Source organism: Anser brachyrhynchus (genome assembly GCF_964034855.1).
Source record: "Anser brachyrhynchus genome assembly, chromosome: 2".
In the NCBI taxonomy this organism is placed as follows: domain Eukaryota; kingdom Metazoa; phylum Chordata; class Aves; order Anseriformes; family Anatidae; genus Anser; species Anser brachyrhynchus.
Window position 1 is genome coordinate 105271606 of NC_137695.1, and position 16205 is coordinate 105287810.

Below are 16205 nucleotides of genomic sequence, written 5' to 3' on the forward strand. Positions count from 1 at the left end.
TAGCAAGGCCCAGCCGCAGGCCCATGGCCAGGCCTGTCCTCGGCCCTGCCCGGTGCCCAGGGCTAGGTCTACCCCAGTGCCCCCTGCTGCCCCAGTGCCCCCAGCTGCCCTGCTCTTGATGGGACAGTGGTACTGAGACTGGCTGCCAGAACCTGGCCTGAGGGACCTGGGAGAGCCCCAAGCCCTCATTGGACCCTGACTAAGCTCTTAGTTGCAAAAAAAAACACAGTTAGTAAGTCATTTGTACATTTACAGATCTTGCCTGCCCTGACCTCATCCACCCTAACACCACACGCAGTTTGGCAAGATCCAGCACACCCGAGGCATGAGCCACTCCCACAGAGGAGCCTCTGCAGCATGGTGTGAGAGCATTCAGCTCCACAGGGAGCCTTGGTGCCAGGGTAATGCTGAGTAGTTCAATACAATCTCTAAATACAGAAAGAAATATCTCCTCAGCTCCTTTGAAATCCTATTGCACCAGTTATTCTAGTTAATTGTCCCTTCCTGACAACTTAAATTTGGAATCACTTTTTGGTGGCATTAGAAGTCTAGGATAGATGTCTTCCAAATTAGCTTCACAGTTCCCGACACTGCTACAGCTATTCACTTTCAAATTAATTGATATTACCCACTGTACTAAGTATGCATTCAAGTTTTCACTTGAATTTTAAAGAATGATTTACAGACTCTGCTTCACTGGTGTACTGTTTCAGACTAACAGTCTACAGCCTTACATATTCATTTACCTGAGAAATGAAACCACAGCCAAGCAATTCGGGTAATCACATCATCTGGTCCAACAGCTAAATCTGTCTCAACTGCCAGTCTGTTCAAACAGGAATAAAGAAAGAGATAATAAAAAGCTCTTCATCCTGACACAGAGCAGTTCATGTCAAAGAGCAAGCCAAGAAGAACTGATGGAGACCTCAGGTCTCTCATCTGTGCTTAGCTTCCTCTCAGATTACAGCAGAGCCTTCGAAAGAGGGGGAAATTTGGTTGAAAAGAAGCTACTGCTCCTGGATGATAAGGCAGATGAAAGAAACACAGCCTTGCAAGTGAGAGCTGGCTGGTTAATAAGGGGTTGAAATTGGCAGCGCTTCCTATTAGAGGAGTTGGCACCAGGGTTTGTTAGAAGTCTGGGAATAGGCCCAAGAAATAGAGTCATTGAGAAATACTCCTTTTTTAAAAAATAATGGAGTTAAATGAACTGTATCAGTTGTTCAGTATTTTTCTGTACATAGGGGTCTTTACTGAAGGCTTTTTCTGGGGGACTCAGGAGTATATGGAGAATGAGAAAGCTCATTGGGCAGAGAAGACCTTGGTCCCTGGCCTCCCATGCTGTGATTGTTGCCAGCAAAGTCAGGGCCAGGCTAGGAGGGGACAGGGCAGTTCAGATACTGGTAGGGAGAAAGAATGACTAGGATTGGGTGGGACAGCATGGAACAGAGAAAGAAATGGGTGGAGAGGACATGCTCATCTTGCAATGCCTGGGAAAAACCCTAGGCACCAGTACGTGCTGGGGGCTACCCAGATGGAAAGCAGCTCTGAAGAAAAGGACCTGGGGCTTTGCTTGACACCAAGCTGAATACAGGCTCTCCGTGTAACCTTATCTCAAAGAAAACTAATTCTATTCTGGGCTCCATTAGGCAAAGTATTGCCAGCAGATCAAGGGAAATGATCCTTCCCCTCCATTCAGCACTGGTGTACTATGTCCATTTCCGGGCTCCCCTGTACATGAGAGACATGGACATACTGGAGAGAGTCCAACAAAGGGCCATGAAGACAATTCAATTCCTGGAGCATCTCTCCCATGAGGAAAGGCTGAGAGAGCTGTGATTGTTTAGCCTGGAGAAGAGGAAGCTCAGGGCATTCTCAACAACATATAAATATGTGAAGTGAGAGTGCAAAGTGGATAGAGCCCAGCTCTTTTCAGTGGTGCCCAGTAAAGAGGCAATGGGCACAAACTGAAACACAGGAGGCTGTGCAGAGAGGTTTTGAAGTTTCCCTCCTTGGAGGTGTTGAAAAGCTGCCTGGACATAGTCCTGGCAACCACCTCAGTGACAACCCACCATAGGGCACAGCAGTCAAGACAGTGGTGCCCTGGGGAAAGCCTGTGAAAGAATGGGCAAAATGCTGCACAGCCATGAGGGATGAGGAAAAAGAATGAGAAACAGCCCTGCAGACAGCAAGGTCAGAAAAGAACGAGGCAGAGGAGGTGCTTCTGTGAGGAGGACCTCACACCAGAGCAGCTGGGTGTGCCCTGGAAGAAGCTGCAGCCTCCCACACAGGAGCAGGTTTAACCTGAATGACTGGAGTCCATGGAGAGGATTCATGGTGAAGCAGGGGAAAAGCAGCAGAGAGGAACTGTTATGGACTGACTGCATCCTCTTTTCTCCATTACTACTGCACTGCTTGAGGCAGGGGGAGGAGGCAGAGGAGTTGGGAATGAAGGAGTGAAGCTGAGGCTGGGATGAAGGAGTGGAGGGTTGTTTTAGTTTTGTCTTTGTTTCTAACCATCCTACTATGTTTTAATTGTCAATAAAAATTGAATCAATTCTCCCCAAGTCAAGTCTGGTTTGCATATGGTGGTAATTGGTAAGTGATCTCCCTGTCTTTCTGTCAACCCATGAACTTTTTTCATCTTATTTCCCCCACACACCACATCCTGTTGAGGAGGGGGACAGAGAGAGTGGCTGCATGGGTGTCTGTCAGCAGGCCAAGGTCAACTCACCACAATCAATTAATCCTACAAATGAGGATTAATGTTCTAGTCTAGAAATCAGATGCAGTAGGACTACAAGAGAAGGGGGAAAACCACAGGTGAATAAAATGGCCTGTGGTAAACTAGTTCAGTGAACTTGCACCAGCTTTCTTAGAAATCTCAACCTGAAGCATCCTTAGAGCTCTTACACTGACATGAAAATGCTAATTAGGCTAACTGACAAATAAATCACAGATGATGATGTTATTCTGTGTTCTGTGTATAAGCTTTCATTTGATCATCCACTTACCTGAAAACATTGGGATAAACTCAAAAAATCTCTCATCCCAGTTTATGAGAGTAAATTTTGCAGGTACACATGGTTTTGTGTGCTGAGCACCATCTGCCAGCTTTCTGCCATCAGATGTTGAAAACTGGAGGAAAACTCCTCTGACTGTTTGAAGGCGATTTGAATTAAACAGAAGGGTGGTAGTAAAATGTCCTTAGAGGTTACCACTTTATAGTGCCAAATATCTTGAACACTCAAGAATAACTCTTTATACCAAAAATAGATAGCAGTATCTTTTTATAACAAAATAATTCATGACAGTTGCTTACAAGTGTTCAAAATGATCTACACTTTTATTGCTGGTTTAACTGTTGTTTAAACTCAAAACCTGTAATATTTCTGGAACCAACCTCAGTCTTGGCATGTCAAAGACAAGATCTTCAAGCAGTACTCACACAAGATATAGAAAAGAGGCAGAACTGACATATCTTGTGAAGCAGTTATTTCTGCTTGGTATATTAATGCCAGAACTGCAGTACCACATGGCAAGTAGAGCACTTGCCTCGGAAATCCCAGTGAAGAGGTGGCTAATAGTGAAAAATTATCTTGAGGATCATCCACTGCTACTGCTGCCAAGGAGGAAGGACCTCAGTGGTGGCAACAATTAGATGGAGTGCCTGGTGCCTGGAAGGAATTGGCAAGGCTGGAACTGATTTACCTAGATCTCTTGGCTCTTCCCAATGTCATGCCACAAAGGAGTTGAAGGTATCTTCACAGATATACAGACAGCTTTCTTTATATTGCTTTCTTCACCAAGGTTTTTTCAACTCAGCCACAGAAAATTTCTGTGTCAGTCCTGCATCCATTTGACTTAGTGACCAAAGACTTAGAGAGCATTTCCTGTGTTATCAATTGGGATAGTTCCCTGTTAGTCTTCAAGAGGCATTTGGATAATCCACTTAATAACATGCTTTAACTTTTGGTTAGCCCAGAAGTGGTCAGGCAGTTGGATTTGATGATTTTTCTAGGTCCCTTCCAACTTTTTTCAGGAGCTCTGTGACTCTAGGCTGCTGATGTGCTTCACTTCAGGAAAAAAAAAAAAAAAAAAACAGCAAAGGAGTTCCCCAGGAAGGCTAAACTACAAGTCCCTCAGGTAAAAGAGAGACCAAAATCCATCTTTATGTACTTTTAGAGGGGTGGTTTAAACATTAGGCTATTACATGAAGACCATAGTCTTACAACCAAGACAATGACAGCATTTTACAAGAATGATATCTATTACACAGTACCTTCAAAAAGGAAGGGGTTGATCACTTGCTCCTGCAAGGGAAATTCAGTATGTGGTTCCATACCTCACAAGCTGATTTGAGTCCTCCCTTATCGCTGTGGTCAATACTTCTACCCCATTTTGAGACACCTGCTCAAACCTATACCTAAGCAGTGCTCTGGATTCCAGTCCAGAAAAGAGTACAAAAAAACTACATAGCCCCAGTACCCACCTGCAATCTCACCTGCAAAACAAATTTCTGAAAAGTGTGAGCAATCATGATTCCCCCTTATTACAAGAAAGATCTGGTTCTGAACCAGTTAGAAAGTAGCTTAGTTTTGTAAAGAGGCTCTGTCCATTACACTAAGTCTGTAACAGAGAATTTATCCCCTGGAAAAGTCAGATAAACTTAACTTTACTGAATGATCTCATAATGCCTGCAGTTAGCATCCTAAATGCACAGAGTTTCAGTCCTGAAAGAAAGTGATAGGAAATGAGGGAAAAACAAAAGATCTTCTGATTTAAGTAAGTCTGCTCTACCAGCCCTTCTGGCTATCCTGATGACAAAGCCTCCCCAACAAGGAATATGCTTTACCAACTGTCAATGTTGTGAAACAAATGCCTAGAAGAAGAGTCAGAAATGGCATCTGGTGGTTCAGAAGTGCATCTGTTCTGTTAATGATACTTTCAAATCAGTATTTTTGTGTCACAGATGAAGCTGTATGGAAATGAAAGTGTTGTTTTTAAATCACTTTAATTCTTCTCACACTGATTTCCAGCTGAGACACACTTTATTTATTTATTTATTTTGTCCATTGGCAAATCTCTTCAATAAATATCTGTGCAGCTCTGCTTAATAAGTTCTGGAGATATACAATTGAGCTGTTCTGTGCACCTGAGCAGTTACCAACTTTTCCTCAGCAGACTGTAAGACAGAGTGTCCTGCCTATGATCTCATGTGCCCAAAGCAGGTTCTAAAAGTGGGTAAAAGAAGCCATGCTCACCAAAATGCACAAGCCCCTGCAGCAAAGCATGGCAGCTACTGATCAGTAGGCAGCTAGAGTTGAGTGAGTGACAAAGTGACAAAGAGCACCTGCAAAGAGCAAGTGAGTGACAAAGAGCAATAGCATAAGAGTTGCCTGCAAATGTAACCTTAGAGAAAGTAAAGGCAAAGAAACCAGCTGATGCATTTTAATAGTGCATTCTAGCAACAGTAGAAATGGTATTATGATTATCAAGAAAAAAAATGTCAAGCACCACTGTGCCAAGGCCCCATGGGTTGTGAAAGGGCTCCTTTGCACAGTATTTGCATAGTATTCAAGTAATAAGAAATGAGAATGGAGTAAAGATAAAATATTAGGAATTAAATTTAAAACAGAATATAATTCAGTAGTGGTAAAAGAGGATAATAATTCCAACATTTCTGCTTAAAGCCTAGCAATCTATGAATTATGAAATGCACACTTATTTTTGAGATGTTTAGCTTTTGAAGGACATTCTAATATATATTGCAGCTTGCATTTTCTGTAATCCTTTTTATCCCTCAACATTAGAGACATTTTGCTGCCCTTTAAAAATCATTATTTCAAGAATCATAGTGTACGCTTTCAATACCTGCTCTTTGCTGTTAAATCTTCACTCCTTTACTTGTGGCCCACTCAGCACTTTTTTTCAACCAGCTGCAAGATGAAGCCTTAGTATTACTCTTTTAGACTAGTTACCTCAGAGTATTTTCTTATATGACATTACTTGAGTTTATTGCAATAGTAGGAGATACAGGGAAAGTCCCATGATTCAGTAACACAGAAACACACTGAGGAGCATGGAGGCCATATTTTGACCATGTGAAGGAAATGTTCTCATAACAGGAGTAAAAGCTCCCTCATGCTTTCCTCCATAACAGCCAAGGTGGGCCAGACTAATAGTAATATCTGCAAGGATATACCAGGAATAGCTGCAGAACAGTTCATCCTATCCTCACCATTGTAGCTGAAGGACCCCAAGAACTAGAAACTCAGTGCTATCAACATATGCACCCACCAGCTCTCTACAACTGAAAATTTGTTCTATAAGTGAATTAAAAGACAAGATCCTGATTAGCTGGACAGGAAAGACTGTATCAGGTTATCTGCCAGAATGCAACCAGCCTCCATTTCAAGAAGGGGGGAGAGAAAACAGGAGGCCAGCCACCAGCCAGTATTGCAGGGAGTGAAGAAAACACCTGTGAGTCAAAACGCAGACAGAGTTCATCCCTGCAGGAAAGAAACTAAAGGTAGAAAAATCTCCCTACAACAAACGCAGCAGTGAGTTAATTGGTTTTAGTACTTTGTGGTGTAAACTGACCTCTGTGTGGGTGTTTATGGGATTTTGGTCCTTGTTTAAACCACAGGAGCCTTCAAATAAGATTGTTCTTTTTCTTAACTCTGGCTTTGACTCTTTTGTTTTTATCAAAGAGATATAACAAGAGTAGTGGATTTACTGTGTGGAATTTAACAGCCTGTATACTAGCTTCCCTAAGGAAATACTAGCATCCCTTCAGTGGAGAACTGCGGTAGCAAAACACAAGAACAACTCATCTAATGGCTGTCTACCACTAGCTAGGCCACAATGGTCTACACTAGGCAGAGAGCTCTCTCTAGAAAGTCTGTAACCACCCAGACTGACTGCCCGCTCAAAAATGCAGCAGTTCAGGTTTCTGGATGCAGGGAGTGTCTGAGCCTGTTGCTGCCATCTGAGGGAGGCAGAGGTACTGTGTGTGTGAGGTGCGAGCAGGTGGATGACCTGGTCCGCCTGGTGGCAGAGCTCAAGGAGGAGGTGGAGAGGTTGAGGGCCATCAGGGAGTGTGAGCGGGAGATAGACTGGTGGAGCAACTCCCTGCAGGGCCTGAAGGAGAGGTACCGGGGTGAGACACCCCAAATGGGGATGGACCCCCTGCCCTATCGCTGTCAGGCAGAGGGAGGGGACCTAGGAGTTGAGGAGGAATGGAGACAGGTCCCTGCTCGACCTTGCAGGCAACGCCCCCCCCACTGGCCCCACCTTCCCAGGTGCCCTTACACAACAGAGTTGAGGCCCTGGAGCTTGAGAGACCGGTGGGTGAGGATGAGGTAGATAGTCTACCCAGGAGGATGCCTAGGGCGATGAGGTCGACTCCACGCCTCAAGACTGCCTCCACCAAGAAAGACAGAAGGGTAATCGTTGTAGGCGACTCCCTTCTCAGGGGAACAGAGGGCCCTATTTGTCGGCCTGACCTTACCCGTAGGGAAGTCTGCTGCCTCCCTGGGGCCAGGGTCAGGGATGTTGCCAGAAAGCTTCCCAACCTGGTTCGCCTCTCTGACTACTGCCCTCTTTTGATAGTCCAGGCTGGCAGTGATGATCTTGAAGAGAGAAGCCTGAAGGCTATCAAACGGGACTTTAGGGGACTGGGACGGTTAGTGGATGGAGCGGGAGTACAGGTGATGTTTTTGTCCATCCCTACAGTGGCAGGGAGGGGTACAGAGAGGACACGGAAAGCCCACCTGATAAACACGTGGCTCAGAGGCTGGTGCCAACACAGAAATTTCGGGTTTTTTGACCATGGGGCGCTTTACTCGGCACCTGGCCTGATGGCCGCAGACGGGTCCCACCTATCTCTAAGGGGAAAACGGATCCTAGCCCAGGAGCTGGCAGGGCTCATTGAGAGGGCTTTAAACTAGGTGAGAAGAGGGACGGGGCTGAAATAAGGCTTGTTAGAGCTGTGCCAGGGGGAACAATGGCAAGGCCAGGGGAGAAGGCAATGGCCCAACTGAAGTGCATCTACACTAATGCATGCAGCATGGGTAACAAACAAGAGGAGCTGGAAGCCATCATGCAGCAGGCAGGCTATGACTTGGTTGCCATCACGGAAACGTGGTGGGACCACTCGCATGGCTGGAGTGTTGCAATGTCTGGCTATAGGCTCTTCAGAAGGGACAGGCAGCACAGAAGAGGTGGTGGTGTGGCTCTCTATATTAGAGAGTGTTTCGATGTTGTGGAACTTGAGGCTGGGAATGATAAGGTTGAGTCCCTATGGGTTAGGATCAGTGGGAAGGCCAACAAGATCCTGGTGGGGGTCTGTTGTAGATCGCCAAACCTGGATGAGGAGACCAATGAGGAGTTCTAGAGGCAGCTGGCAGAAGTTGCAAAATCATCAGCACTTGTTCTCGTGGGGGACTTCAACTTCCCAGACATGCCCTGGAAGCACAACACAGCCCAGAGAAAGCAGTCTAGGAGGTTTCTGGAGAGCGTGGAAGATAGCTTCCTGACGCAGCTGGTTAGAGAGCCTACCAGGGGAGGTGCCCCGCTAGGCCTTCTCTTCACAAACCAAGAAGGACTGGTGGGAAATGTGGTGGTCGGGAGCTGTCTTGGGCAGAGTGACCACGAAATGGTAGAGTTCTCTATTCTTGGCAAAGTCAGGAAGGGGACCAGTAAAACCGCTGTCTTGGACTTCCAGAGGGCTGACTTTGAGCTGTTCAGGACACTGGTTGGCAGAGTCCCTTGGGAGGAGGTTCTGAAGGGCAGAGGAGCCCAGGAAGGCTGGGCACTCTTCAAGAAGGAAATCTTAATGGCTCAGGAGCGGTCTGTCCCCATGTGCCCAAAGACAAGCCAGTGCAGAAGAAGACCGGCCTGGCTGAAGAGAGATGTGGCTTGAGCTTAGGAGAAAAAAGAGGGTTTATAATCTTTGGAAAAGAGGGCGGGCCACTCAGGAGGACTATAAGGATGTTGCGAGGCTGTGCAGGGACAAAATTAGAAACGCCAAAACTCATCTGGAGCTCAATCTGGCTACTGCCTTTAAAGATAACAAAAAATGTTTTTATAAATACATCAACACAAAAAGGAGGACTAAGGAGAATCTCTATCCTTTACTGGATGCAGGGGGAAACTTAGTTACCAGAGACGAGGAAAAGCCTGAGGTGCTTAATGCCTTCTTTACCTCAGTCTTTAGCGGCAAAACCAGTTGTTCTCTGGATACCCAGTACCCTGAGCTGGTGAAAGGGGATGGGGAGCAGAATGTGGCCCTCACAATCCACGAGGAAATGGTTGGCAACCCGCTACAGCACTTGGATGTATGTAAATCGATGGGGCCGAATGGAATCCACCTGAGGGTACTGAGAGAACTGGCAGAGGAGCTGGCCAAGCCGCTTTCCATCATTCATCAGCAGTCCTGGCTATCAAGGGAGGTCCCAGTCGACTGGCGGCTAGCCAATATGACACCCATCTACAAGAAGGGCCAGAGGGTAGACCGGGGTAACTATAGGCCTGTTAGTTTGACCTCAGTGCCAGGGAAGCTCATGGAGCAGATTATCTTGAGTGTCATCACGGGGCATTTACAGGGCAACCAGGCAATCAGACCCAGTCAGCATGGGTTTATGAAAGGCAGGTCCTGCTTGATGAACCTGATCTCCTTCTATGACAAAGTGACACGCTTAGTGGATGAGGGAAAGGCTGTGGATGTGGTCTACCTTGATTTCAGTAAGTCTTTTGACACTGTTTCCCACAACATTCTCCTCAAGAAACTGGCTGCTCATGGCTTGGACTGGCGTACGCTTCGTTGGGTTAAAAACTGGCTGGATGGCCGGGCCCAAAGAGTTGTGGTGAATGGAGTCAAATCCAGTTGGAGGCCGGTCACTAGTGGCGTCCCCCAGGGCTCAGTACTGGGGCCAGTTCTCTTTAATATCTTTATCAATGATCTGGATGAGGGGATTGAGAGCACCCTCAGTAAGTTTGCAGATGACACCAAGTTAGGTGTATGTGTCGATCTGCTCGAGGGTAGGAAGGCTCAGCAGCAGGATCTGGATAGGCTGGACCAATGGGCTGAGGCCAGCTGTATGAAGTTCAACAAGGCCAAGTGCCGGGTCCTGCATCTGGGGCACAACAACCCCAAGCAGCGCTACAGGCTGGGAGAGGAGTGGTTGGAAAGCTTCCTGGCAGAGAAGGACCTGGGAGTATTGGTTGATAGTCAGCTGAATATGAGCCAGCAGTGTGCTCAGGTGGCCAAGAAGGCCAACAGCATCCTGGCTTGTATAAGAAGCAGTGTGGCCAGCAGGTCTAGGGAAGTGATTGTCCCCCTGTACTCGGCTCTGGTGAGGCCGCACCTTGAGTACTGTGTTCAGTTTTGGGCCCCTCACTACAAGAAGGACATGGAGGTGCTCGAGAGAGTCCAGAGAAGGGCAACAAAGCTGGTGAGGGGTCTGGAGAACAAGTCTTACGAGGAGCGGCTGAGGGAGCTGGGATTGTTCAGCCTGGAGAAGAGGAGGCTCAGGGGCGACCTTATCGCTCTCTACAGGTACCTTAAAGGAGGCTGTAGCGAGGTAGGGATTGGTCTATTCTCCCACGTGCCTGGTGGCAGGACGAGGGGGAATGGGCTAAAGTTGCCTCCTAAAGGAGGTTTAGGTTGGATATTAGGAAAAACTTCTTTACCGAAAGGGTTGTTAGGCATTGGAATGGGCTGCCCAGGGAAGTGGTTGAGTCACCATCCCTGGAGGTCTTTAAAAGACGTTTAGATGTTGAGCTTAGTGATATGGTTTAGTGGAGAACTTGCTAGTGTTAGGTCAGAGGTTGGACTAGGTGATCTTGGAGGTCTCTTTCAACCTAGACGATTCTGTGATTCTGTGATTCTGTGATAATGTCGAGAGTAAAGAACACATACTTTAAATAAACTTTCAAATATATGTTTCCATGGCAGCAAATTAGCTATAATATATGAAAGGACTGTATCCACACTTCAGCCATCGTGTCCTCCCCTTTCCCTGGCCACATCTTGCTGTCTGCATTCTAAATGTCTGTGTACATGTCCAAGATTCAGATGTTTGTCCCCAGCTGACTTAAAGTTCATGAATTATCTTTCACATGTTCTACAGACCATTTGACAAGTACTGCATTACCAGAACCAGTTTCATATGCTTGAAATAGAATTTTGCTCACTCCTGAGGCTGAGTAGGGCAACACCTGAGAAAAACAGTCTAAGAAAAAGGGATTCATCCACACACCAGAAACTTTTCTTAAAGCAAACATCAAGGAGAAGAAATGAATGTAGAGCCTGTATTAAGATGTGAAGAAAAGGGAAATTTATAATCCATCAGGATAAGAGGAAGAACTGACAAGGACCACGTCTCTTCTCCTGATGCACAACTTGGTTAAGTCTATCCTTAGCTTTCCAACCCATGACCTTTGGATCTGTATACAGACGCTTGTTATTCAGTGCCCTTTTTGTTCTAGGAAAAATGGCTTTCCCAACTATAGTTCCCAGCTGGTTGCACAAGTTTCCTATAAAAGAATTGAACTATTACAGCAGTATGGCGTTATGTCCCTTATGACAGGTCAAAAGTTGCTGTGCCAAAGGGGGTGAATGAGAAGAGGCAGAAGGATACAATCCCAAGCAGAACCTGCTCTGAACAGAGGCTCTCAAAGGAACCTGTTACAGAGAGCAATTCTCATGCCTTCATTCAAAGAGAGTGAGCTGTCTCTGCCCTGAAAACAAGTGAAAGGAAATCTTGGGTGACGTCAGCGTAGAATCATATGCATATCATAGCATATCAGTAGTCATCACACAGATTTTTCTCCATGAGACTGACAGAGTTTTTAAACCTAACATTCTTTGTTATCAACAGTCTGTACATATTTGTGATGCATGATGAAATTCTACAGATCTGTTTGTACATGAGGGAAAAATAGGAATATAAACAATAGGCACCCTAAAATTTTGATCAGGTGGTTCAAGTGTTTGACAGCCTGTTAGCATTTCACTCATTAACATACAGCACTTGTCAGATGTGTAAAGAAAAGAATATACAAATAGATAATAATGTTATATCCTTATTTTGCTCTTTAGCCACTTCAGAAGCAAAGTTAGCCACTCAGTGCAAAAGTCTCTGAGATGGAAGCTGTCTGACAAGAAAAAAATATATATTTTGTGGGGAAGGACAAACAGAAACAGTCCAAATTAATGAGGCCAATATGATCAAAGCACAAAGAAATGACTATTCTGACTAACAAGTATACATGAAGGGGTGGTGGTTTCCAATCAGGATGGGAATTTCATATTCTTGTTTTTAATATACAATAGAGGAAAAACAAAACCAGAATTACTGTTGCCACCTACAGCATAGATGAGGTCTAAAACCTTAATGATAGAGGGAAACCTCTAAAAATCTGAAGAAGTACTGATTCAAATGGAGGGGAAAATGTGGAATTGTAGAGTCAGATGCTTCTTACCACTAACTGTAACTATAGCTTTTTTTACAGGGACTCAGTGAATGTAACGAACAATATTACTAAAGAAGATGGCTTTCATGTTAGTGCCAGAGAACTGCAGTCTAAGGAAAGGGCCAAAATTTCTCAAAATGGAAGTATAAAGCTATGTCTTTTATTTCCCACCTCATTTTGGTAGATTTTTTTATCTGTCAGACTGTAAGTGAATTGACACTTCTATTCATCTCTTGAACAGACAGGACAGTTTCACAGTCAGTTACTGTAGTCACTGATTTTGGCAGCATTGGCTTCTCTGGATGGAAAAAGCACCTGTTTTGCAGTTGAAGGTAAGCACAGTATAATTTTATGCATTCAGCCATGTCAGGAGTTGTTGACTTAAAGCCAAGGGAATGATTACTGAAAGAAACCTCTAGAATATCTTGCAGACAATTTGCTATTTTGCCTGACCTCTGAAAGATCCACTGATCAAAAACTTGTACATCTTACAGAGAAAAAAAAAATAAGCAATTACATTAATTAACCAAGGAACAATAATAGAATCTCTATTAAAGGGAGGAACGTATTCTAAATTCTTCTTAAACACACATCCCAGAATGGCTTCTTAACAGATGCATAACATCTAGGGGAGATCTCACCTAGGGAAGCAGCCTTCTTTATCTTTCACAGAAAGATTTATTAAATCTACCTAAATCAAAGGCCACAGCAAAACAGTAAGTTTTTCACTTCCTTTTTGCCATGTCAACTGAAGAAAAACCTATTTCTCTACCTAATGATCTCAGATTGAACCTAAGTATTTACATAATTATTATCACCATGGCAGCTATATCCATAGTATTTTTCTTCACTTTCCCAGCCACTGTAGCTTTTGTTTTGACAAACAGTGTTCATAAAAATAAAAATTGTTCAAAACCAGCTTTGTGTCTTCTATATGATTTTACCTGTTTCCCAGCTAATTAAAACAGCATTCTGAAAGGAAATTAATTTTCTTTCAAAAAATACCCACTGATTTTATTTTACAAAGCTTATGGTAAAGCTAAAATGTTTCAAGCAGAACCAGTCCAAAACCTGCACTTTCTTCAGGAGCTAAAAAGCTGTACATGTTACTTGAGACAATAAATGGAACAAGGGAAGGACATTTTGATAATGTGAAGGCAGCTATCTTGGGGACAAAGGTTGGTAACTGCAGTCCTTTCCATCGCTAGTAGTTGCATAACTAAAGATTTTGAAAGAGAGTAGGAAAAAAAAGAAACAACACCTAATGTTACTGCCAAAAAAGGAAGAAAGAAAAAAAAAAAAAGCCTAAAATTGCAGAGAGACAGAGTGAATAGTTACTAATTAGTCCCTTACCCAGATGGAGATAAATATCTGTATTTCAGGGAAACAGGTTACAGCTTCTTTTTATTATTATTATAATTACAGTGACTAATTGAGGATTCACGCACAGAGTGTTTGTAGGCAATAGAATAAATACATGCAGTGAGCTCCAGAGAGATGACGGCAAAGGAAAAATAGTAAGCAGGCAGCTGGGAATGTCATGTATTTCACCCTAGCAGAGTGTTTGGCATGGTACCTTGCCGCTGGCTGATGACCAATTTTCTCATTAGAAGATTTGTTTTGTTTAGGCACAACAGCATAAGTAAAGGTAATGTATTGTGCTTTCAGGTCCTGTTTGCCTTCCCATTTCTTCCCACTCCTAAAGATTTTAAAGGGACATATTCTTTCAGCACAAGTGGGATTTCAAAGTGCAGACCTATGCTCCCACTCAGCAATCACTCCACCTTTGATGCCTGAAGTTACTCTTCTGCCACTGGGAAATTAAGCCATGGATGGATGGATGGATGGATGGATGGATGGATGGATGGGTGTTGTGACCCCAACCCAAATGAACAGTACATCCCAGACAGTACCTATTCCTCTAACTTTTACTTTTGGACTACCAGTGATATTTTCTCCCAGTAAAACCAAGCTTTCTGACCTTCGCAAACACTTGCTCAATGGGGGACAGGAAACTGTGTGCAGTTGATAGATGGCTCCTTTCTTTCTCCATGGACAGACTTGTCAGTGCGGTGGATCTACCTAACACAGCTCGAATGTTCCCATATGAGTCCACTCTTTCTTATCCACACAAAGCCAAGCTCAGAGTAGAGCCCAGAGTAAGAATAATCTATAGTATCTTAATTTGTAGTGCCATTTCTACTTGCTGGTTTGAATCTTCTAGATGAGTGACTTACATGGTATAATCTTCCTGTGTCCTCTAGATCATAAGGAACTTACATCACCAATAGCTATCCATGCAGTAGCTGTCCATATGCACTCACATGCGAAATGACATGGGCCACAGGTGCAAATTTAGTCATTCTGTTTCAACCACATTCTGATTGATAGATGTTCTTATGTAGTATCTCAGCACATAAAACCAGAATTCCTTGCTTACAACACCTGATCAATATGTGGAAAAAGTTATAACACTCTCCCATCTACAGGGACGCAGGGAAGAAAACAGCATGCTGGGACAGAGCTATGCTAAGATAGGAAAACCCTTCCCAGGCAGACTTCCTCTCCCAGTTTGTCATGTGCCAGTGTCTGACTGTATCATTTCAAGTTTTGCATGTCTAGGAGGAGTTAATCCACCATATTGACCTCCAGAACTTACAACTTTCAAACTTTCTAATATAAATTGATTATTAGCTCTGTGTTCTTTTAAACTGCTCTAAGCAGTTTTGCACTTTTTGAAAGCTGAGGTGCCTGTCAAGGCTTCCTAGGGATCAGAAGAAGAATCCTGATATTGTCTCTCCCGGGACTGATGGAAAGTGGAACACAAACTTCTCTCACCTGCAGCTGAAGCACAGGCTTGCTCCTCCCATCCATTTCCTTTTTCCCAGACAAGTTAATACAGGTTGATACTATCTGTTGCTGGATTCTGCCACAATTGCTAACCTTAGAAATCTCTGTCCATGTCAACTGAGGTCTCAATGATTTTACTTCACTGGCAGGCTTAGAAGCCCTGCTTTTTTCCCCGTCTCATGAGATGAGAGACATGGTATGTAAGAAGTGGGGCAGTTCAGCAGGCTTGCGTGGAAAGAAGAGTGGACAAATGCCAGCTGAGGAAAGACAGCTTCATTTCCAAGAAAAGGTAGGAAACTGTGGCATTTTTAAGTGTAAAGTCAGCACAACTCAAGATCAGATTGGTTGCAGTAACCTGACCACAACTGTGAATAAACTCACAGTGATGAGCTGTGATGAGCTAATAACCTCTAAATCCGTGTAGTCTCCCGAATTGTCATAAGCTTGCACAAAACCAATTCAATGTATTAAAAAAAAGAAAACAGAAAAAAAGAAATTGTGATAAAGAACTTGGCAAGCACAGCACGGGTTGCCAATGAAAAAGTTGTGGAAAAGTCAGTCAGTCTCTCAACCTGTGCTGGGATGCTACCTGCAGCTATGTTTGCCATAGATTCCCTAATTAAGAGAGAACTTAGTTTTAAAAATATGTAGAGTTCTGATGTTGTAAGTATGTAATCTTAATTGACCTTGTCATAACAGGACAATGAAATGAAGAGAAGCAGAAAAGGGAACCAGTTCATTTACAATGTTGCCTTCATCCTTCCATGAAAGTTAAGTCAACCCAGTCAACACATTAACTTCTTCGCTTCTCCCTGAACTTCTTGAATTATTGTTGACAGCTTCACCTCTAATCACAGAGCTGTCACTTGGATTGCTCA